The sequence below is a fragment of the Sapajus apella genome, unplaced genomic scaffold (genome assembly GCF_009761245.1).
Source record: "Sapajus apella isolate SASKATOON/1434 unplaced genomic scaffold, GSC_monkey_1.0 scaffold116, whole genome shotgun sequence".
NCBI classification, from domain to species: domain Eukaryota; kingdom Metazoa; phylum Chordata; class Mammalia; order Primates; family Cebidae; genus Sapajus; species Sapajus apella.
Window position 1 is genome coordinate 3,040,430 of NW_022437056.1, and position 26,599 is coordinate 3,067,028.

At 39.7% G+C, this 26,599-nt stretch overlaps 1 protein-coding gene across 2 annotated transcripts in view; it reads right to left on the bottom strand.

Moving 5' to 3' along the window:
• Nucleotides 1–26,599, bottom strand: part of CSMD1 (CUB and Sushi multiple domains 1) — a 2,101,842-nt gene that overhangs the window by 1,393,703 nt on the left and 681,540 nt on the right. The window lies entirely within an intron of this gene.

Consider the following 26,599-nt stretch of genomic DNA (forward strand, 5'->3'; position numbering starts at 1 on the left):
GGCCACACGAGCCTTGTATACCACGGAGAGAGTAGCTAAGGCCACACAAGCTTTGTATACCACGGAGAGAGTAGCTAAGGCCACACAAGCTTTATATACCACGAAGAGAGTAGCTAAGGACACATGAGCCTTGTATACCACAGAGAGAGTAGCTAAGGCCACACAAGCTTTGTATACCACGGAGAGAGTAGCTAACACACATGAGCCTTGTATACCACAGAGAGAGTAGCTAAGGCCATGCAAGCTTTATATACCACGGAGAGAGTAGCTAACGACACGCGAGCTTTGTACACCACGGAGAGAGTAGCTAAGGACAGGCGAGTATTGTATACCAAGGAGAGAGCAGCTAAGAACACGTGAATGTTGTATACCACAGAGACAGCAGCTGAGGCCACGCGGGCGTTGTATACCACGGAGAGAGTAGCTGAGGCCACGCAAGTGTTGTATACTACGGAGAGAATAGCTAAGGACATGTGAGCATTGTATACCATGCGGAGAGTAGCTAAGGCATAGAGAGGCAGGTTCCATCCACGTACAGCCTTGCCAAAGGAAGAGATTCACATTAGATCTCACCTTTGCTTATTTCAGCAGCAAGACTATCGTAAAAAAATGAATTATTTGCAATGGAAGACTTACATGTGGCCAAAAAGCACACGAAACAAAGCTCAATATCACTAATCATTAGAGAAATGCAAATCAAAGCCACAGTGAGATACCAGCTCATACCAGATGGAATGGCTATCATTAAAAAGCCCAAAAAGAACAGAAAGTGGCAAGGATGTGGAAAAAAGGGAACACTTACACACTGTTGGTGGGAATGTAAATTGGTTCAATTATTGTGGAAAGCAGTGTGGCAATTCTTCAAAGAGCTAGAAGTAGAACTACTGTTCAATCCAGCAATCTCATGACTGCCTATAAGTCCAGAGGAATATAAATCATTCTACCAAAAAACACACATGCAGATGAATGTTCATTACAGCACTCTTTATAATAGCAAAGACACAGAATCAACCTAAATGCCCATCAATCACAGATTAGATAAAGAAAACGTGGTACAAGTATACTATGGAATACTATGCAGCCGTAAAAATAAATGAGATCATGTCCTTTACAGCAACATGGGTGGAGCTGGAGGCCATTCTTCTTAGCAAACTAATAAAGGAACAGAAAACCAACTACTGCATGTTACACTTACAAGTGGAATCTAAGGCCAGGCACGGTGGCTCAAGCCAGTAATCCCAGCACTTTTGGAGGCTGAGGCAGGCAGATAACCAGGTTAGTAGTTCGAGAGCAGCCTGATCAGTATGGTGAATCCCAGTCTCTACTAAAAATACAAAAATTAGCTGGGTGCGGTGGCAGGTGCCTGTAGTCCCAGCTACTCAGAAGACTGAGACAGGAGAACTGCTTGAGCCAGGGAGGCAGAGATTGCAGTGAGCATAGATTGTGCCACTGCACTCCAGCCTGGGCAACAGAGTGAGATTCTGTCTCAAAAAGCAACAACCATAAAAACAACAAAAAGAGTGGAATCTAAATGATGAGAACTCATGGACACATAAAGGGGAACAACACACACTGGGTCCTACTGGAAAGTGGAGAGTGGGAGGGAGATACGCAGACAAGATTACTACTGACGACTGGGTGTGACACCTGGGTGATGAAATAATATATACAACAAACCCCATGACACTTATTTACCTGTGTAACAAATCTTCACAGGTACCCCCAAACCTACAAGTTGGAAGTCAAAACAAGAAGACATTTATGCATCAAACAAACATATGAAAAATGCTCCTCATCACTGGTCATTAGACAAATGCAAATCAAAACCACATTGAAATACCATCTCACGCCAGTTAGAATGGTGACCATTAAAAAAATCAGGAAAGGATGTGGAGAAATAGAAACACTTTACACTGTTGGTGGGAGTGCAAATTAATTCAACCATTGTGGAAGACATTGTCACGATTCCTCAAGGATCTAGAAATAGAAATACTATTTGACCCAGCAATCCCATTACGGGGTATATACCTAAAGAAATTCAATTATAAAGACACAGGCACATGTATATTTATTGCAGCACTGTTTACAACAGCAAAGACTCGGAACCAGCCCGAATGACCATCAATGACAGACTGGATAAAGAAAATGTGGCACATATACATCATAGAATACTATGCAGTAGTAAAAAATGATGTGTTTATGTCCTTTGCAAGGACACAGATAAAGCTCGAAACCATCATTCTCAGCAAACTGACGCAAGAACAGAAAACCAAACACCACACGTTCTTGCTCATAAGTGGGTGTTGAAAAATGAGAACACATGGACACAGGGAGGGGAACACCACACACTGGGGCCTGTCAGGGGGTTGGGAGTAGGGGAGAGATAACAGGGGTTGAGGGCATTGAGGAGGGATAACATTAGGAGAAATATCTAATGTAGATGTTGGGGGGACGGATGCAGCAAACCACCATGGTACGTGTATACCCATGTAACAAACCTGCAGGTACTGCATGTGTTCCCCAGAACTTAAAGTATAATTTAAAAAAAATAATAAAAACAAATTATTCAGCACATAAAAAAGAAATGCACTGCCATGAAATTATTATAGTATATTGAAATCACTGTAATTTCTAACTAATATAAATATGTAGAATGTGTCAATAATTTTGAGGAGTTAAAAATGTTATCAACTGTTTTTAAAATCAAAATACGTTATCTTTCCACATGCTTCCCACATGCATCTAGTCAGAAGATACAATGAATGTATACATTATCTATATGTATGTGTGGAAGGCACAGACAGCGTATCTGATCAAATTCAATCCTAACAGGCAAAGTGTAGCACAGACTCACAAGCCACTTTAACACACATGATTACACCTACTTTTCAAACTCTAAAATAAGCTAATTACATTTATTTGAACAAATATATATAGGACTCTATGTTTCCAGTTTTATTATCAATGCTACTTATTAAAAATGATGAAATTATAAGGTTTTACTGTTGTTCTATTTTGGAACAACAGATGCATTAAAATACAGTTGTCATGATGGGTGGTGGAAACAGTAACACTGACTGGCATGAGTAATTTGGAAGCACAAGAGAAGAGCCCATAATTTGACCTGCAAGGTAAGATTTAGGGGGAAATGCAGCTGGGAGGTAGAATTTAGAGAATGATTCAGATTCATTTCTACAGAAGAAACTACAAATGAATCTAGTCCCATGATAGCCATAGAGCTAACACAGAAACACAACATTCTCATGGCCCCTTAGACAGTGACCAAGCTGGAACTGGCCTTTAATTTCTAATCTACTAAATGTGCATTTTTTAAACCTAGAGAATAATAACAGGGAAAGTCTAACAACCCTGAAAAAACATAGCTGGCTAAATTTTCAATCACTTTCCTCTAGTGCCCTGGGAAGACACTGCAGAGGGTCCAGGTAATACCTAGCTGAGGCCCCAGAGAGGGGCAAATCCACATGTGTGTAGCAGACAATGTCATCGTCACTGTGCATGACACACACTCTGCTTTTGAGAAGCGCATTCAGCGTGAAGATGCCTGATGGGACCCTCGTGACATTTAATTCTCCTCCGAAAACGTTAGCAATGCAGGAACCCAAGGATCTCCCAAAGGCCTTACATGAAAAAATGATCAAAAAAATACAACAGGCTGGGTGTGGTGGCTCACACCTGAAATCCCAGCACTTTGGGAAGCCGAGGTGGGCAGATGACCTGAGGTTAGGAGTTTGAGACCAGCCTGGCCAACATGGAGAAACCTGGTCTCTACTAAAAATACAAAATTAGCCATGCATGGCAGTATATGCCTATAATCCCAGTATTTGGGAGGCTGAGGCGGGAGAATCCCTTGAACCCAGGAGGCGGAGGTTGCACTGAGCTGAGATCTCACCGTTGCACTTTAGCCTGGACAATGAGAGCAAAACTGTATCTCAAAACAATGCGTAGGTCACACCAGGAAATACGTGTTATGGGAGGAAGAGAAGAACATTGGAATTAACTTGGATATGAACTGTGTGCTTTAAACATGCAGATACCATTTAAACATCAACACACTTAATCCTTCTGAATAGGAAGGAGATGAGACATAAATTCACTTGAGAGAGGGAGACCAGGAGCTCTGAAAGTTTCAGATACTTGTTTTAAGGTGATTTGACGTAAAAAGCAGAACTAACATACCCGGCAGCTACCTGTGAGCCACAGCCAGATGGCTTCTTCTACTCTGACAAGCTGTGGGGCTTGTTTATATTTTCTTAGGAGAAGGCAGAAGTAAATAAAAATATATCCTTTCAAGTAGAAACCCGCCTTTCTTTGGGTGGATACAACTTCCACGCATGAATAACATATACAATAAAACATAATAGAAAATACACAGAAGTGCCAAACTGTTTGATCGCTTATAATTGCTGCAGTAATGGGACTACTTGAAATGGGCCTTGAAGGGTGAGTCCTAATTGAACTTCAAAGTGAAAAAAAGGATACATGTCCTGGCTCCTCCTGTAACCAGATTAGGGAGATCAGCACCAGCAAAGGCAGTAGCAGGACGGGGGAACGGATTCCTAGAGAGACACTGAGGGAATTTTTGGCTAAAGATCAGGAAAGACTTCCTTTTTCTTTTCACCACCCAAATTAATGAATACATTTCATTTATTAGTTAGTAAATAAAAGATTCATAAATTCCCAAAATCAACATTTATTTCAGCAGAGTTTGTCAACACATTTTAATTTGCACTTGAGGTAAAATTAAATAATAATTAGACTTTCTTGCACTAGTTTTTCAGCTTTCCAATGTCTTTCTCATGGACCATTAAGTAACTCTGAGATGGGCCTGGTGGCTTGCATCTATAATCCCAGTACTTTGGGGGGGTCAAGGTGTGAGGATTTCTTGAAGCCAGGAATTCAGGACCAGACAGGGCTAAAACGCAAGACCTCACCTCTACAAAAAGCTCTAAAATTATCTGGCAATGATGGCGCATGCCTGTAGCCCCAGCTATTCAAGGGGCTGGGGCTGGTGGACTGCTTGATCCCAGCAGTGTCAGGCTCCAGTGAGCCATGATTGCAACACTGCACTCCAGCCTGGATGCAGAGCAAACGTCTCTTCAAACAAAATAACACTCCAAAATGAGTTGGATTTGCATTCTCTTCAGTGGGTCCAATATACAGAGAGAAGAAAAAGAACTTAGTTGCTACTAACAAGCTGACAGACACAGCCTACACCCTCTTCCCCTCTCGTGATGTGATCTCTTCACATCAAAGAGGGAGAGGACGGAAATTAGAATTGACAACACGGTTTCCAGTTAACGTTGCTTTCTTTCTGTGTCCTAGAGATGGGGGATTCAACACTGACACCACAACATATGCAACATGCAGAGACGTCCACACGTCCAAGATCTAAAGGCTGAGGAGCATCTCCTTCTTTGGTTCCCTCATTATTTTTATGACTTCAGTCATGGTAATAGTTACGTCACAACATAATGCAACATGGAATAAAACAGCACAAACTCTTAGTTACAATTTACAAAGTACATAGGTTTTGTTTCATTTTATATTTATGATTTATTTATTTAGGAGACAGAGTCTCACTCTTTTGGCCAGGCTGGTAGATAGTGGCACCATCTCTGCCCACTGCAAACTCCGTCTCCCAGGCACAAGCAATTGTCCTGCCTCAAGTAATTGTCCTGCCCCAGCCTCCCAAGTAGCTGGGATTACAGGTGTGTACCACTATGTCCGGCTAATTTTTGTATTTTTAGTAGAGATGGGGTTTCACCATGTTGACCAGGCTGATCTTGAACTCCTGACCTCAGGTAATCTGCCTGCCTCAGCCTCCCAAAGTGCTGGGATTACAGGCGTGTGCCACTTCGCCTGGCCACAAAGTATGTAGGTTTACAGGTGAAGAAAATACAGCCCCCAAACAGCCAGAGCCTTAGCCTGCCATAGGAGATTTCCCACATGCTTCTGTCAGGGCCAGAGTTCAGAGGCAAACTACTAGAAATAAATGTTCTATTTCAGGAAGTAGTAAGAGGTGTTTTAAAATATAAGCCAATCTCAATCGCATTAGTTCCTTAAATACCTTTCTAAGCAGTCTGGACTTTGCTAATGCTTTGGGAATTCTCCTGAAATACTGAAGCTGACTCTAAACTACAGGACACAATCACTTTTACTAATGCTACTGCTTGGATTACATTTTTGCACACAAAAAAGAGAAAGAATTACAATGGTATTATTTGTGAGTTAAGTGTTAGGTCAAAATGCCTTTAAAATTTTTATGTGTTTTTATACACACACATACATAGTGTTTTCTCATTTGCACCGCGGACCCATATCTTCTAATGATTTATCCTCAGAAAAGATTTAGCATTTGTCAATAAAGACCACAGCAAAAGGGCACAGGAGAGTTCAGAGTAGGGAGCTGGGCGGGACAAACTGGGTGTTAGAAAAGGCCTCCTGTGGGAGTGAAGAACGTAACTGGCTCCCTAAGAAGACACAGATATGGGGAGGATCCAAGATGGCCACATAGGAACAGCTCTGGAGTGTAGTTCCCAGGAATAACAACACAGAGGGTGAATGCCCACCGCATTTCCAAACAAATTTTCACTGCCCACAGACCAGGAGATTCCCAGGCCAAAAAGTGCCACGAGTTTTCAGCATGGCGGTTTCAGCTGGTGCTGTGTTGGTGCACAGAAACTCACACAAATCTGGGCGGCCGTTTCAGCTGGCACCTGGAATGCCTGGGAGACAGAGCTGCCCATTCAACTGAAAGGGAGGGGGCAGAGACAGGGAGCCAGGCGATCTGGCTCAGCAGGTTCCACACCCACAAAACAAGCAACATGAAATGCTCTGGATTGAGAGTTTCACAGCAAGCACAGCTGGACCGAGGACAGTCCAGCTCAGTGGGGGAAAGGGTGACCACCACTACGGAGGCAGTTCACACGGCAGCTGGGCAGAGCCTGTGGCAGCTCAGCAACACCTCTGCTAGGAGACTGTGATTAGACTACTCCATGCAGGGCAGGAAATCTATGAAAAAAGGCAGCAGCACAAAAGGAACTTATAAATAAAGCCAACCTTCCTAGGACAGAGCACCTGGGAAAAGAGGCAGTTATGCGTTTAGCTGCAGCAAACTTAAAAGTACCTACCCAGCAGCTCTGCACGGAACAACGGAGCTCCCAGCACAGCACCTGAGCTCCTAAAAGGGACAGACTATCTCTTCAAGCAGCTTCCCAAACACTGTAAACCCAAAGAGACACCTCATAAAGGAGAGCTCAGCCTGACATCTGGCAGGTACCCTTCCGTGACAAAGATAAAAGAAGAAGAAACTGGCAGCAACCCTTGCAGTTCTGTAGCCCCTGCAGGTGATCCCCAGGCAAGCAGGGTCTGGAGTGGACCTCTAGCAGACCTGCAGCAGATGGGTCTGACTGTTAGAAGGAAAACTAAGAAACAGAAAGAAATAACTTCATTGACATAAAGGACGTTCATTCAGAGACCCCATTCGAAAGTCACCAACTACAAAGACCACAGGTAGATAAAGCCACTAAGATGGGAAGAAACCAGAGCAAAAAGAATAAAAACACCCAAAACCAGAAGGTTTGTCCTCCAAGGGATCACAACTCCTCACCAGCTAGGGATCAAAGATGGACGGAGAATGAATCTGATGAATTGACAGAAATAGGCTTCAGAAGGTGGGTAATAATAAACTTATCAGAGCTAAAAGAACATGTGCTAACCCAGTGAAAAGAAACTAATAACCTAGAAAAAAGGTTAGATGAGATGCTAACTAGAATAAACAGCTTATAGAAGAATAGAAATGACTTGATGGAGCTGAAAAACACAACATGGAACTTTGCAAACCATACACAAGTTTCAATAGCTGAATTGACCAAGCAGAAGAAAGGATATCAGAGATTGAATATCAACTCAATGAAATAAAATGAGAAGGCAAGAATAGAGAAAAAAGAGTGAAAAGAAATGAACAAAGCCTCCAAGAAATATGGAATTATGTGAAAAGACCTAATCTACATTTGATAGGTGTACCTGAATGTGACAGAGAAAATTAATCCAAGCTGGAAAACACTCTTCAGGATATTATGCAGGAGAACTTCCCCAACCTAGCAAGGTAGGCCAACATTCAAGTCCAGGAAATACAGATAACACCACAAAGATATTCCTTAAGTAAAGCAACCCCAAGGCACATAATCGTCAGATTCACTAGAGTTGAAATGAAGGAAAATAATGCTAAGGGCAGCCAGAGAGAAATGTCGGGTTACCCACAAAGGGAAGCCCATCAAACTTACAGTGGATCACTCTGCAGAAACCCTACAAGCCAGAAGAGAGTGGAGGCCAATATTCAACATCCTTAAAGAAAAGGACATTCAACCTAGAATTTTATATCCAGCCAAACTAAGGTTCATAAGCGAAGGAGAATGAAAATCAATTATGGACAAGCAATTGCTGAGAGATTTGTTCACCACCAGGCCTGCCTTACAAGAAGAGCTCCTTAAAAAGAAGCACTAAACTTAGAAAGGAACAACCAGTACCAGGCACTCCAAAAAACCTACCAAATGGTAAAGACCATCGACACAATAAAGAAACTGTGTCAACTAACGGGCAAAACATCAAGCTAGCATCAAAATGGCAGGATCAAATTCACACGTAACTAGAGTAACCTTAAATGCAAATGGGCTAAATGCCCCAATCAAAGGACACAAACTGGCAAATTGGATAAAAAGTCAAGACCCATTGGTGTTCTGTATTCAGGAAACCCAGCTCATGTGCAAGGACACACATAGGCTCAAAATAATGGGATGAAGGAAGATTTATCAAGCAAATGGAGGGCAAATAAAAATCAGAAGTTTCAATCCTAGTCTCTGATAAAATGGGCTTTAAATCAACAAAGATCAAAAGAGACAAAGGAGGGTATTACATAATGGTAAAAGGATCAATGCATCAAGAAAAGCTAAGGAACCTAAATTTATATGCATCCAATGCAGGAGCACCCAGGTACATAAAGCAAGTACTTAACAACCTACAAAGAGACTTAGACTCTCACACAATAATAGTGGGTGACTTTAACCCTCCACTCTCAATATTAGACAGATCAACAAGACAGAAAATTAACAAGGATATCCAGGACTTGAACTTAGATCCGGACCAAGCAAACCTAATAGACATTTACAAAACTCTCCACCCCAAATCCACAGAATATACATTTTTCTCAGCACCACATGGCACCTACTCTAAAATTGACCATGTAATTGGAAGTAAATCACTTCTCAGCAAATGCAATGGAAATTAGAACAGTCTCTCAGACAACAGTGCAATCAACTTAGAGCTTAGGACAAAGAAACTAACTCAGAACTGAACAGCTTCATGGAAACTGAACAAGTGGCTCCTGAATGTCGACTGGGTAAGCCATGAAATGAAGGCAGAAATAAAGATGTTCTTTGAAACCAGCAAGAACGAAGACACAACATACCAGAATCTCTGGGACACATTTAAAGCAGTATCTAGAGGGAAATTTATAGCAATAAATGCCAACCAGAGAAGCAAGGAAAGATCTAAAATTGATTTACTATCGTCAAAATTAAAAGAGCTAGAAGAACAAGATCAAAAAAACTCAAAAGCTAGCACAAGACAAGAAATAACTAAGATCAGAACAGAACTGAAGGAGATAGAGACACAAAAATCCCTTCAAAATAATCAATAAATCTAGGAGCTGGTTTCTTTGAAAAGATCAACAAAATAGACTACTAGCCAGATTAATGAAAAAGAAAAGGCAGAAGAATCAAACTGATGCAATAAAAAAGATAAAGGAGTATCACCACTGATTCCACAGAAAATAAACTATAACCAGAGATTACTACAAACAACTCTATGCACATAAACCAGTAACCTGGAAGAAATGGATAAACTCCTGAACACTTGCACCCTCCCAAGCCTAAACCAGGAAGAATTTGACACCTTGAATAGACCAGTAACAAAGGCTGAAGGCGAGACAGCAACTAATAGTCTACCGACTAAAAAAAGTCCAGGTCCAGATGGGTTCACAGCTGAAGTCTACCAGACATACAAAGAGGAGCTGGCATCATTACTCCTGAAACTATTCCAAACAATATAAAAAGAGGGAATCCTCCCCATATCAGTTTATGAGACCATTACCATCCTGATACCAAAACCCAGCGGAGAGTCAGCAAGAAAAAAAAAAAAAAACTTCAGGCAAATAACCATGATGAACATAGATGCAAAAATCCTCAATAAAATACTGGCAAACCACTACAACAGCACATAAAAAATCTTATCCATCACAATCAAGTAGGCTTCATTCCAGGGATGCAAGGCTATTTCAACATATGCAAGTCTATAAACATAATCCACCACATAAACAGAACCAAATACAAAAACCACATGATTATCTCAATAGATGTAGAGAAGTACTTTGACAAAATTCAACAGCCCTTTATGCTAAAAAGCCTCAACAAACTAGGTATCAAAGGAACATATCTCAAAACAGTAAAAGCTATTTATGACAAACCCACAGACAATATCATACTGGATGGGGAAAAACTGGAAGCATTCCCTTTGAAATCTGGCACTAGACAATGATGTCCTATCTCACCACTCCTATTCAATATAGAATTGGAATTTCTAGCCAGAGCAATTAGGCAAGAAAAAAATTAAAGGGTATTCAATTAGGAAAAGAGCAAGTCAAATTGTCTCTATTTGCAGACGACATGATTGTATATCTAGAAGACCCTATTGTCTCAGGCCAAAATCTCCTGAAACTGATAGGCAACTTCAGCAAAGTCACAAGATACAAAATCAATGTGCAGAAATCACAAGCATTTCTATACACCAATAACAGACTAACAGCCAAATCATGAGCAAACTCCCATTCACAATTGCTATAAAGAGAATAAAATATCTAGGAATACAACTAACAAAGGATATAAACGACCTCTTCAAGGAGAACTATAAACCACTGCTCAAGGAAATAAGAGAGGACACAAACAGATGGAGAAACATTCCATGCTCATCGTAAGGAAGAATCAATATTGTGAAAACGGCCATACTGCCAAAAGTAATTTATAGATTGAATTATATCCCCATCAAGCTACCAATGACCTTCTTCACAAAACTGGAAAAAAAAAACACCTTAAAAAGAGCCCACATAGCCAAGACAATCCTAAGCAAAAAGAAGAAAGCTGGAGGCATCATACTACCTGATTTCAAACTATACCACAAGGCTACAATAATCAAAACAGCATAGTACTGGTACCAAAACAGACATATAAACCAATTGAACAGAACAGGGGCCTCAGAGGCAACAACACACATCTAAAACCATCTGATCTTTGACAAACCTGACAAAAACAAGCAATGGGAAAAGGATTCTCTGTTTAATAAATGGTGTTGGGAAAACTCGCTAGCCATGTGCAGAAAGAGAGGCCACATAGCCAAGTCAATTTCCAAGCAAAAAGAACAAAGCTGGAGGCATCATGCTACCTGACTTCAAACTATGCTACAAGTCTACACTAATCAAAACATCATGGTACTGGTATCAAAACAGAGACATAGAACAATGGAACAGAACAGAGGCCTCAGAGACAACACCACACATCTTCAACCATCTGATCTTTGACACACCTGACAAAAACAAGCAATGGGGAAAGAATTCCCTGTTTAATAAATGGTGTTGGGAAAACGGGCTAGCAGTGTGCAGAAAGCTGAAACTGGGCCCCCTCCTGACAACTTACACTAAAATTAACTATAGATGGATTAAAGACTTAAACATAAGACCTAACACCATAAAAACCATAGAAGAAAACCTAGGCAAAACCATTCAGGACATGGGCATAGGCAAGGGCTTCATGACTAAAACACCAAAAGCATTGGCAACAAAAGCCAAAATGGACAAATGGGACCTAATTAAACTCCAGAGCTTCTGTACAGCAAAAGAAATAACCATTAGAGTGAACTAGCAACCAACAGAATGGGAAAAAATTTTTGCAATCTACATATCTGACAAAGGGCTAATATCCAGAATCTACAAAGAACTAAAATAGATACACAAGAAAAAAAAAACCCATCTAAAAGTGGGCAAAGGATATGAACAGACACTTTTCAAAAGAAGACATATATGAGGCCAACAAACCTATGAAAAAATGCTCATCATCATTGGTCATTAAAGAAATGCAAATCAAAACCACATTGAGATACCATCTCACTCCCGTTAGAATGGCGATCATTAAAAAATCTGGAGACAACAGATGCTGGAGAGGATGTGGAGAAATAGGAACACTTTTACACTGTTGGTGGGAGTGTAAACTAGTTCAGCAATTGTAGAAGTTAGTGTGGCAATTCCTCAAGTACCTAGAGAAATAGAAATTCCATTCTACCCAGCAATCCCATTACTGGGTACATACCCAAAGGATTATAAATCATTCTATTATAAAGACACATGCACAGGTATGTTCATAGTGGCACTGTTTACAATAGCAAAGACCTGCAACCAACCCAAATGCCCATGGACGATAGACTGGACAAGGCAAATATGGTACATATACACCATGGAATTCTATGCAGCCATAAAAAATGATGAGTTTGTGTCCTTTGTAGGGACATAGATGAATCTGGAAACCCTCAATCTCAGCAATCTGATACAAGTACAGAAAATCAAACACCGCATGTTCTCACTCATAGGTGGGCGTTGAACAATGGGAACACAGGGACACAGGGAGAGGAGCATCACACACTGAGGTCTGTTGGGGGGCGCAAAACAGGGACAGCAGTGGGGTGGGGAGGTCGGGAAGGGATAACATTTGGAAAAATGCCAGATGTAGGTGATAGGGGGATGGAGGCAGCAAATCACATTCATTGCCATGTATGTACCTATGCAACAATTCTACATGATCTGCACATGTACCCCAGAACCTAAAGTACAATTAAAAAAAAAAAAAGACATAGACGTTACCACAGGAAAGCTGGGGCTGACATTCCACATGGTGGGAGGAATTCACTTTTCCACATGGCTAATACAGACAGCCCTGGCCTGAGAAAAGAGGTTTCTCTTCTAACTGTGACTGTGTTGGCTTTCCATGGGCCCTGACCATTGGATGCACACTTTGAGGGAGGGAAGAAGACAGGGCTTCCTACACCATCACAAGACCGCCATTCACTCTCTGCCCTCATCCACACCTGCTGGAGACAGATGACACTTTCTGCCCAATGCAGAGCCCGGCTCTGACTCGAAGACCAGAGTGAGGCATGGTTTATGAAAGTAGAGACAGTATGTGAGGGGACCCTCTTACACTAAGGCCCACAGCGTCTTCTAGCTGCTGATGCTGCACTGTGAGGCCCAGGCACAGGACCAGCCTGCTTCATTCACTAATGGGTCCCCAGCAAGGCGTGGGTGACATATGTTCAGCAAATATTTGTAGAATAATTGAGGGAATGAAAAAAATACTCCAATGCCTCACTTAAGAAAAAGGAATAAGAAAAAAGTGAACAAGTAAGTTAGAAAATTAGGTTTCTAGAAATCAACTAAAAATCATATAGTGTTTAAGGAGAACCAACTTCGACCCAAAACTTTGCCTGATATTCTGAATAGAAAAGGTGATCTTGGTTCCAAAGATAAAATGATTTTACTGTAGAATCAAGGTTTGTATCAACACAAATATGATGATCCTTATGAAATAGCCCCTGAAGTTATATTTGTAGGTACAGATTGAGCTGTGCAATAAAGAAACTGAATCAAAGCAACTAGTTGGTTATTTCATGTCAAAACATATTTTGCACAAAATAATTCAATCTTTTTTTGTTATTCTTGAGAAATGTTTTCAAAAATTTGTTTCATATTGTATTCTTTTTCAATAAAATATTAAAAACACTTTTTATAAAGCTAAATATGTACTCAAATATACAAAATGAAATATAACTTTCTCTTAACTCCTAAAGAATGGAAAATTTTGGAATGTCATTTTTTATTCTTTTTTCATTCATTTAAATATTCAGGCATTGTTGAAATTTGAAAATATTCCATTGAGAAATATATTAATCTTTGGGTAGAAAATAAAAGGGAATATTAAAAGCCAAACACTCATTATTGTTTACCCTCTTAACAACCATTCAACTATTCAAAAACGTTAAATAATCCAAACAGTCCCTCTAAATTATGTAGATTACACTTCAAGAAAACAGGACCACATAGTTTAAGATTTTATGATTTTTGAATGGTATTTCATTTGTAGTGCTTTTTTCATCCTTGAATCTGAATTTATTTTGACATCTAGACATCTCAAGGAATGCTGGATAGCAAATAATCTGTGTATTTTACTCCAAGCGGTTTCTAAGATTATGGGCTCACATTCTAGGCTGCCACAGACCTCTGTTAATTCTTGGACTTACTAAGACGATTTCCTGATACATTAGGTTGGTGCGAAAGTAATTGTGGTTTTTGCTGTTTCTTTCAACGCAGAAAACCTCAATGACTTTTGCATCAACCTACACAAATAGAACTATTATCCCGTAATAGATTTCTGGTAAAGTAATAATATATAAACAATTATTTTCTAGTAATATTCCATGGAGCCCTAAGGCTTGGCGGAGACAACGTCAGAGTTACCTGTGACAGAAGAGGGGTGAGAATGGAGTGCACTGTGTCAAGACGTAGGACTCGCCTGCAAACTAGGGGAAGCTTCCCTTACATGTTTCAAATAATGGAATTTTTAGAATGACAGTTAAATAGGAAAGTGCTCCAAAGCCCCTAAAACCCTTTTCAAATCCAGAAGTAAATCCATATTGTACCTCCCTCAAAGTCAGTACTCAGTAAATGCAAAATAATTGGTATCTGCTTCTATTAGTGATGTTGTGTGGCTATACTCCAAATATTGGGGCAAAGGAATCTTCATAGGAAAAGAAAAGCCCAAAAGAAAATATCCCACATGCTGAATTCATACAAAAACTCCATAGTAAATACAATCTGCTCTGGTTGAGCACACCAGTGTGATTTTGGGGAAAAAAACAAGTATACTTGTAAACTGCTTTGAAAACATACAAGCCCTGTGGAATTGATCAGCCAGGGTTTAGCACAAGCAGGAGATTTCCAGCTGGCCAAGCACATCATCATAATCTAATGTTGAGTAGTAATCCTCAAATCCCTTGTAGTCATTTAAAGTTTTAGAGTTTATAAAGCAGTTCAATGGGTTACACTTTATTTACATAACAATCTGATAAGTTAGGCAGGGAATTTCTTTTTCTTTTTTAGTATATATGATTTTAAAAGAAAGCTGAAAGGGCTTGTGTGATTTGTGTAAATTTCCTGCTTGCTAATGTGGGGTGCAGTGAAATTAGACTCCCACCTCTGTGTTCTAAGCCACTGCTCTTTCATTCTGCCCAGCTATAAAACTCAGAAGATTACAAAAGCAATGTAAGTATATTTCTGTTGTCATATAATGTAGCAGATCATGTTTATATGCTGCCCATATAAGGCATGCACATGCACAATCACTACCACTGCTGAGGTGAGTGACTTTTCTTGGCTGCTTCTTTCTTCATTTTCCAGAGATAGATTCAAAGTGTCCAATTTAAGTGTCAGTACTTATGAGAGAGGAAAGAGAGAGAGAGACAGACAGAGACAGACTATTTTCTTTACTGACAAGCAGAAAGTTTAGATCAATAATCCTTTATAGAGTTTGAGGTGAGGAAACATAAAAGAAGCTATAGCTCCAGTGAGCCCATGTCTTTATCATTTAGGTTACTTCCACACTGCCCCAGAAGTTTTCTTTTATGTAGTAAAGTGCTTGATATGTGTTAGGCATTCAATAAATATTTGTTTAACATATTTTTTGACTAAATCAAACCCAATTTGGAAGGATGAAAATATGTTTTCTCTTTCAGATGTGTTGGTAAGGAAAACCAAATGTCAAGAATGATGCAATACATTGCTGTTCTGAATCTAATGTATTTGGTATTTTATAGTAGTTAATGAATAAATATTTGGATATACAGTTAGAACCCAGGACTAGTTCTATCATCAATACATAAAATTACGTGTTAGCGTTTTCCCACATAAGTGTGTGACTTAGTTTTGCTTGTCTCTGAAGCTGTTCTCATTCCAAACCTTTATGCAACTACATTGTTAAATATTTATTAAATAACATAAACATTTTAATATTGTTACTATCCTTCCATAGGTTTATATGTCAATGATAATTACTACAACGTACTAAAACTTGTTCTCAATGTAGAAGGAAATGACACTTGAAAACATTTTTCCTTAATTAAAAATGTTACTTTCTAATATTTGCAGACAAAATTTAAGATCTTCACCATTAGGTCATCCATCCCCTTCTCTTTTTATACACACATATTTATGCAATCTCATACAGATCTCTATATTTCATTTATTTTAGTTTTCATGTGTGTGAGAGAGAGTAATATGTTGAATATTACACTGAGATAATAGATCATTTGCAAGTAATGAAACAAAGTATGTATTCGGGAACTACTGAACTGAAGAGAAAATTTGAGCAAGTAGTGATTAATAAATAAGGTTATATACGAAGAGCTTTTAGACTAAAAAGAGTAAAAAATCTTGATTGAAATGCTTACTCTTAGTCAATTAGTAAATAATTAAAACTGACACACCTTCTAAATTTGAGACATCACTGATTCTGCTTTTGATATCAATAATGTTTAACTCAAAGGTTTATTATTATTTTAAAATCTCAAAGCCCTTCTCTTTCTTTACTGGTTGTACAGATCAACCAATAGATAACATATATTGGTATCATATTTGCAAGCAAGTTAATTTTAAACTATCTGAAAAGCTAACATCCTCCCATAAATCATAAGGCAATTTACAAGATAGATAACATCAGAGATGTGTTCTAAATGAAGGCATATTCTGAAACTTTACTCAGAAGTGCGTTTTTAATTTTACTCTTTATTAAAAATAAAATACAACCACAATAATCATGGCAATGTATTATCTACACATTAAACAGCTTGAGGCCTGAAGTTTAACAAAGCTTGAATTTACTAACTCTGCATTTGACCAAATAAACATCTTTTACTTTGATTAGTGGTCCTCATATATACGTGTACATTATAGCAAAGTGGGGAAGATTTTAAAAGCAGATTAAATCAGAATTGGGAAGACACCTGAAAATCTAAACTGTTAGTAAATTCTCCCCAGTAATTCCAAACACAGACTTAGATGAAAAGCGACATTAAATTCTGACAGCGAGTTTTCCATTTTGCTTTCTTTCAATTTCTTTTAGTATACTGTCCTCATCTTGTTTTAAATAGTAGTTTCTTCTAATGAATTAAAAAGTCGTAGCATATTATGATTTTCCTCCTTTCCTTTCCTAAATGTTTCTTTGAAATACTGTACCTCTGGTTTCTATAATCTGTATGTGCGCCCTAACCAATACACCTACACTTCTGGCCCGAATCAAAGTAACAGCTATTTGTACTTAAGGCTTTGCTAGGATAGCAGGGACCAGATTTACTCTCACAGATGAAACCAAGAAAACAAACAAAAAAGTCACAGAAATATAGGAAACAATAGCTGTTGAATAGGTGTTGAATAACAGGAAATACAAAGAGAATTCCTGAGAGAAGGAAACAAACAGGTGAATTATCTCCTCAGTTCACTGTCTGGCAAGAGAGGCCAGGGAGCAGAGCAAGGAAGGAATCCAAACAATCTGGCAATTCCTGGACCAGAGGAGAAAGAGCTGAGACTTGGGGGACGCCAAGGCTACCAGACTTGCAGGACAAAATACCAGAGAGGAGAGAGAGCTCCACATGGGATGTTCAGAGGACCCCTGCGGTCTTCATCTGAGAGCCCACCTGTGTATTATGCAGTTAACAGAAGTATCCAAGGCTGAGCTCAGGCTGTAGAAAGATCCACCACCCAAAAGGAGTAGGGAGTTATCATCAGAGATCACACAAGGCCATTGTTTGGGTTCTCACAGGCAGAGTGGAAAATATAAAATAGAAGCACTGGGCTCAGTACTCAGGAAGTACTCCTCAAGAATGAAGAAAAATGAGTTGTAAACAAAAGACTTCTTTGGTTCTACCCAACAAAGACTACACGTTAAAAAAAAATCCAACCCTTTGAAGTAATTTAACTGTGCAACAGAACAGAGCACAAAGCTTTAAATATTTAGAGGTATCCTAAAACGCCCAGCACTTCACAAGGTAAAATGCGTGGTATCTGGCATCTGAGCAAAACTTATCAGGCATGAAAACAAACAGGAAAATTAGATCCATAATAAGGAGGCAAAGAAAACTAATGTCTCCACCTTATACTAACTTCAGGCTCCTTGTTTCCCACCACCAGTCATCACACCAATAAACCTGTTTTCGTTTTGTTTTTATCCTACGCCGTCTTCTTTTATCCTCTCCTCCCAGTGCGAGCTGCTCGCCACTCTGTGAGGTCCAGTTTCAGCACTGCCTCCTTATTCCAGCTTCCCTGTAAATTACTTATTTCCCATACATATTCCCATTTTCACATTTTGTTTTACACACAGATCTCTTAGGAAGACTTCTCATACTCTTACATTAGATAGAGTTTTTGCCTGTTTACTTGAGTCTAAAACAATCAAAGGCAGGAGGAGTGTCAAATCCATCTTTTATCCCGTCACACAGCATAGGGGTCAAAGCACTGTGTTCTACATGTGTGTCTAGCGCATGAACACGTTAATGAGGCGTGCCTCCAACCCGTCCCTGTGGCCTGCTGATCAGACTCGGTGTGTTGAGATGTTCAGAGCTGACCCAGTCTCTTCCCCATTGTTCCCTCCTGAAGTGGCCGTCCAGTTTCTCTCCTCTCCCACCCCGGTAGGTAAAGCATAAAGATTGAGCCATCAGAAGAGTATTTTCATCCCAAGCCTTCTGCTCCCGCTTAGTGTGTGGCCTTGGGAATCTTACCTTGTCACTCTCTTAATTCCTCATCAATGCAATGTAGACTCAGACATACCCACAGCACAGGGGTGTGTTAAGTATTAAAGGGGATGGTGTGAATTTCTGGTATACAAGAGGCACCAAATACATTTTCTTCCCTTTTTTGCTCTTCCTCTGCATACTTTATTAGTGCTGAAGATAAAAGAGTTGCTCAACATTTCTTTCTAAAGTAGTGATAGGAATCAATGTCTTTGATGATGAAAGTTTCCAAATAATTACTCTACTTATAAGGGTATTTTCACAAGGGATGCTTTAAAAATGCACAAATTATTTTCAATTTACAAACTATTAAGTATCTTTTTATATTCAATAGTAGTGTAGCTACACTACTTCACACATAATTCATTCAGAAGTAATGAATAAATAATATTTGATCATTGTGATTTATTAGACTTTTTCCTTTTATGTTATTATTTCTGTATTTTATCACATTACCATTATGAAATTACCATGGTAATAAGCATTTTTAATTATCCTCAAAAAGAAATGCAAGAAGTTTATCCTATTAATTTAATTAATATTTTTAATGTCTAATTCACAGATAGTTTTCTATGAGTAATTATATAAATATTTAATATAAAATATTGGATTATTTTATTCTCCTATTTCTTTACATTTGAAATAACATTGCTGAAACCTTCTTTATTTTAACAGAATTTCCTTTCAGTATATGGTTGCATATAGATAATATGTTTATAATTTTATAACATACTGTATTTAAAGTATTTTAAACACAAGTGAGACCTAAATTCAATGGCATGCTATCTACATATTTTAACTGACTAATTTTTTTGCAACAATCTCAGCACTGAGGAAAGTTTAAAGTGGAATTAGAATTTCCCTGGTTGCCAAAAACATCTCATCTATTAGCAAGGTGCCTACACGTGGCAGAATATGCCATCATAACAGCAGTGAAAACCCACAGCTCTTGAGGATTAAAACAGGGGAGGTTGCATGCAGTTGTTGGTTCAGGGAGGCTATTTAAAAAATGTATTTGAGGTAGGCCCTGAAGAGAATAAGCAAGGTTTTGATTAATGAAAATGTCCAATGTAAGAGGAACATTGTAGGAACAGAAAAATGCTGTACATATTTGGGAAACCTCTAAGAAAAGTCACTGTCTGCAGAATGTTGCTTATTTTCAAAGAGATGGTGACAAGGTTGAAAATGCAGTAGGAGCTGGGCATGGGAGCTCATGCCTGTAATCCCAGCAATTTTGGGGCAGGCGCATCACTTGAGTTCAGGAGTTCAAGACCAGTCTGGTCAACATGATGAAACCTCATCTCTACTAAAAACATACACATGCAAAATTCACTAGGTTCCTGTAATCCCAGCTAATAAGGGGGCTGAAGCAGGAGAACCTCTTGAACCTGGGAAGCAGAGACTGCATTGAGCCAAGATCACGCCACTGCACTCCAGCCTGGGCGACAGAGTGAGACTCCATCTCAATAAAATAAAATGCAGCAGGAATCTGAGAATGGAAAGATTTTGAACAGCCTACTCATAGACAGTTAAGTAGCGAAAGAATGGGAAGTCATAGGAGCTCAGTGAGACATTAGGTGGTCATTCCAAAGCTGTCTCCTCATTTGCAAAACAACAAGCTTGGGTTATACAGTTCTAACTTCCAGTTCTAAAGTCCTGTGGCCACCCATGAATATAAGAGAAGGTGAGCATCATGAATAGCCAATTTTGCTTAAAAGAATTTCTGTAGCGGGGTCAACAGACATTTCACACAGTTGGAGTATATATAGCACTTAAGCCTCTAAAAATCATGAAAAGTGAGAAATAAAAACAAAAACCATCATTTCCCATACAGCACGGCCTTCCCAATGCCACAGCCTCGGTCCATGTCTTCTTCACAGGTCACCCCATTCTGTTCAAAGTGGCCATTCACACCAAAGGATAAATAATGGGACTTGGACCTTTCCCTAATACCTATTACCCGTAATGTTGCCTGGTATGAGAATTCTGTCCAGTGGGGCTGATCCGTATCGGGCCATAGATCTGTTTTCTAAGGTGTTTGAGTTGCTGATACACAAAGTCAATGGTGCAACAGAAACCAGAAGACAAGAAGAAAAACATAAGGGGCAGTGGACTCTACCAACAAGAATCATCTAGAAAATGCACAAGATAGAAGGAAGCAGGGAGGGTATGATGTAGGTATTTCACATTGGCTCACTCAGCTTCCCCCTCACACCATGGCCAGATCCTCCTAGCTTGACTTACTGAAGCATAAAGTGTAGGGTGCTCCACCTAACCTCCTCTAGATGACTTGCCCTGAGAGTTTAGCTTGAGGCAGCTTCTCTCAAGTAACTGCACATTTTAAGTACTGAAGGGAGAAGCTGAGTCCTTAGCCTGGAGGAGGTAGGTGTTCCAGCAACAGGTATCCGGACGGCTGGGCTGTGGGTGCAGCCTTCCGTTTCAAGAGCTTCACTGTGGTTCTGGGAATGATGGGCACAGCCACGCCCTTAGCAGTCCAGTTCCCCTCTGTGGTTCACATTTACCAGAGCCCAAGCTTACATTTCATACCTTTTACCTTCCCAACGACATGGCCTAAACGTCTCCTGCCTTAACTGCTGCTGTGCTGTTACGGATGCTCACAAAACAGAATGGAAAGAGTAGAAAAATAAATACAACAAAAGAATCTGTGTCAGGAGAAGGGGGGATGCATCTCCAGGGATGTCCTGGCAGCAGGAATGTGTGACTTCCAAGACCTCTTCCTATTCCTTCGCCCTATCCACGTATTCCACTACGAACACAGCAACCTAGCAAGACACCAATTGTTGCAAGGCTCTGTTGTAGCAGCCATTCCACGGATGGGACACCAGAGGCAGGGCAGGAGCAAGGAGGGCTTCCTCATCCTGGAAGGAAAGCTAGAAGCCTAGACTTTATGAGTGAACACAGCAAACCGTCTCCTTTTCTGAAATCTTCTTGGAAGCAGATGAAATGCACACACAAGAGGGTTCTTCTGCACCTCCAGGAGCTGTAGCCTGGAGGGAATAATTTCAAAGGACTGATAAACCTACCAGGAACAAGACAGGTCAGTGGCCACTTATGACCTTCCATATAGAAGGAAACAGAAAAATACTGCATCTGGAAGATCCAGCTCAGAGGATCTAAGGGAGATCCAATCTACCCTGTTTTCCGTAACATGTTATATTTGGATAAAGCGTTCCCGTTGATTTTGTTTTAGCCCCCAAAACAAACATCGAACATGTGTTTACTTAGGGCCTGTTTCCCTTATCTTGCTAGGGCATAAGCCTGACAGAGAAGAGGACAGGCTCCCACCCCAGGACACCCCAGGGTCCTAGGTCCTCAAGGCACTCTCAGTCCCGAGGTGATTCTAGGTGTGGGGCCTCTTCGCCAAGAGGAGGCAGTTGTATCTGGAAAGGACATCACTGCATCACTATTAACACATCATAGCATTAACAGTGTGATCACTCATTGAAAGCCTCCCTGTGGCCTGTCAGAAGGGCTTGTAGTTATGCGCCTGGTGGAGTCAGGAGGGAAAAATCAGACATCAGTAACCCATTTGATAAAATTGCACATTGTATGCCATTATGAGTGCTGACAAGACACAGCAGAAAGAGGAGAAAAATGTAACAAAGGAAACTGTCAGGACAACACCCCACATGCATCTCCAGGGAATTCCCTGAACCAGGAACATGTGACTTCCAAGACTTTCTCTGGTTTCTCCCCGCTAACCATGTATTCCATTAACTAAATAGCAACTTAGCAAGAAACCAATAGTGGGTGGGGATCTGTTATCTAGGAAGTCTTAGATAGCCCCAAGACACAGAACTGCAAACACCACTGTCATCTGTCTTAGAAGGAATTCTGTGGAAGCCAGGTAATACACGGTGTTTACTTCATGTAAGAACAGTCTATTTGGAAATCATTCCTGTGGTTAGTTTGTCTTCTGATTTCTGCATAACTCACTTTGCATAAATATCCATGGCAATGGAAAGAATGCCTACCCTGCAGGGAGACGTGAAAGCATCTGAAGTTTCTCCCCAAACTACCCAAATTACAAAACAACCATCATGCTTATCTCTAGGGCCAGAAAGCTAGATGCAGGATGAACCTCGATTATTATAGGTGGAACCCAAGACTGAGAAGACTTCAGTGCTATTCCTATTGCACTGGTCTCAATTTCCAGTTAGGCTGACCCATTTAAAATGTCGATGAACCTGAGAATGACTGTAGATTAACAAAAGCTTATTCCGCCTGATGGCTGCTATCTAGAGTTCCATTCTGTTTATGCACATGATCCCAGTGGGATAGAGCAGACTTATACGCTGGCTGGGGCACGTGGTTCTGTTCATGCTCACATGAGTCCGTAATAGAGCAATTTCTTTCCCCTGGTGTAGGAACTCAGTAAAGCTATTGCTTCACTCTTCTTTAGGGCAATGTTTGTTGACTTAACATGGGATTACTAAATTCTAGCATTCATTGGCATCTCCTCAAGGGAATGTTAAATCAGAGTGCAGGGCTCTGCCCTGAGAGTTTCTGAAATATTCAGTGTAGAGTTGGGCCAGACAATTTGGATTTCTAGTAAGTTGCTTGGTGATGCCAATGCTGCTGGTTTGGAGAGACTGCTTTGAGAACCATTGGCCTAAGGTGACAGAAGATGGCAGAGCATCTTCATGTGGGGTGGGAGCCTTGGACATAGCACAAAACAGGGGGGAAGTCCCTTGAAAATACAGGGTTTGTGATTTCAGTCACTGGGCAATCTGGGGATGATCACCAATGTGGCGTGGGGCACTCAGATTTACAGGGTAGATAAAAAGATGGGAAAACCAATTAGGTAGCTACTGAACAAGAGGTAAAGGGTACATATATGCTTGACATAAGGAAGTAGCAAGGAAAAAAGGTCCGGAAATGAGAGGCAATACACAATGAGTAATCAGAGGTAGGCATAAAGAAAAGTGAAGGCTTGAAGCAGTTTTAAACTTCTTTGTCTCTCCTACGGAAAAGACAGTAAGAAACTGCAGAACATTCAGAATAAAAGGATCTTCTCAAGCTTTGCTCAAAAACCAAAGGAAAAGCTCTGGACTCAAGAAGATGAAACATTCAGTGTGGGTAATCTCAAACGGGGACTTGAAAGAATATTAATGCCAGTCTTCAGAAGAAGGTGAGGCATGCAGGAATGGAATTCAGCAAAGAAATCACCAACAAAGTTTGGCTTTGAGAAGCTTCTGAAAAAAAGGTTACCCATGAAGCATTGGGAAAGATTTAACTTAGACTGTTTTACACAGACGATGTATAGGAGGAAAAATGAAGGTAGGAGACATAATCTCAACAAATGTCTACTTTTGAAGTACAGGTGAAGAAAAGGGCTCAATGAAGGAATTCGAGAAGGAAAACAAAAGATGTAGAAGAACCAGATCACTGAAGGTCAGTGGTACAGACTCCAATTCAGAAAAGGACTTCGAGTAAGAGAGGCGATTATAGCATATTCCTACAAAGGAGAGGAAAATCCAGCTGCAACACTTGTTATCATTGACAATAAGGTCTACTAGACAACAAATTGTTGATGTTATTTTGTATGTAATCTAGAAATAACACATTACATATCTTTAAAAATGATGTAATTTAGTGTTCATTGGTGTTTAATACAAAAGTCTGTTTTATAGGTGATTGTCCTTAAATCTTTTTAAACTTTTTTGTTTTCTTCCTTTTGAAGAACAATTTTGAGAGAGAATAATAGGCAGAGAGTTAAAAGAAAGGTTAATGAAAATGGGAAAACTCTGCTAACGTATTTCCTTGCGCAAATTGCAGAACACTGGCACAATCAGTCCGATTGTTCGCAGCCTCGAGATTGCTGCCCATAGGTAACTGGTGATGAGCCATCCTTTGTGCCGCCTGCATTTCTTGCGGTGTGATGTGTTGGCTTTTCAAACTCCAGAGTGAGCTTTTCCTTGGGTGCTCATCACTGTCACCCACACTACAAAGATATTACCAAGTCAGAAAGGGGAAAAATCCCCAGTAACACAACAACAAAAGAACACAACAAAAAGCCGCACAATGAATGTTTCTAGAATGTATTTTTGTTTAGACATAGATATTGAAAGTTTAAAATGATTAACAAGAGACCTACTGTCCAAAAAAGTTGTTACATACATTATGTTTATTTAATTCTAAAACCAAGTGTAACTTTTCTTGTTAAAATGTCTCCTGTAAGTATAAAATAAGGTACACTTTTCATTTTTCAAACAAAAATGTACCTTACATTTTTCATTTTTCAAACAAAAATGTACCTTATTTTATACTTACAGGAGACATTTTAGCAAGAAAATTTACACTTGGTTTTAGATTTAAATAAAAATAATGTATGTTGGTGGGAGTGTACATTAGTTCAACCATTGTGGAAGACAGTGTGGTGATTCCTCAAGAATCTACAAATAAAAATACCATTTGACCCAGCAATCACATTACTGGGTATATAATCAAAGGATTATAATCATTCTATCATAAAGACGCTTGCACACGTATGTTTATTGCGGCACTGTTTACAATAGCAAAGACTTGGAACCAACCCAAATGCCCATCAATGATAGACTGGATAAAAAAAAATGTGGCACATATACACCATGGAATACTATGCAGCCATAAAAAAAGAATAAGTTCATGTCCTTTGCAGGGACATGGATGAAGCTGGAAACCATCATTCTCAGCAAACTGACATAAGAGTAGAAAACCAAATACCACAGGCTCTCACTCATAAGTGAGTGCTGAACAATGAGAACATCTAGACACAGGGAGGGGAACATAACACACTGGGTCCTGTTGGCGGTTGGAGAGGGATAGTAGGCGGTGAGGGGATTGGGGGGGGATAACATTAGGAGAAATACCTAATATAGAAGATGGGAGGATGGACATAGCAAACCACCATAGCACGGGTATGCCTATGTAACAAAACTGCACATTCTACTCATATACCGAAGAACTTAAAGTGTAATTTAAAAACTACATCTTGAATTATTAAAAAATGAAACATTTTATAAAACAAAACCAAAAAACTGTGAAATATTTCCTTTTGTTTCCATGTCCCTAATTTTCTTTGCTCTCCACATACTTGGTACATTTTTCACTATGATCTAGAAGTTGAATAAAATGACATTTTTAACATTGACCAGTAAACTTTACTGACTTGGGGAATAAAAAGAGGTACTTAGCATCAGTTAGCAGTCATCCACCAAGTACTAAGCTCTGCACTGCATAATTTTAACTATGCAAAATAGAAGTCACTAGGTCCATTTATGAATTAAGAAATACTCACAGATGTTAAATGCCTCACTCAAGGTCATGCTACAAGACAATAAGCTTGTATTTGATCCAAATTCTGTGCACATGATTACTTTGCACTCACTACAAGTATTTACTATTATTTTTTTTAGAGGAACTCTCTTCTTAGCTGTGAATTACCACTTCCTCACAATTCAATTAAGTAAACTGCCAAGTCTGAGACTTCTCTCTTTCTTAGTGTATAAGTGGGGCTTCACCATGTTGGCCAGGCTGGTCTAAACGCCTGACCTAAGGAGGCATGATTTCTTTTTACTGCTAGTTTCTACTTTTGAGTAGTTTCAAGTTATATCAATTTCTGTTGTCACATATAAGGAAACAA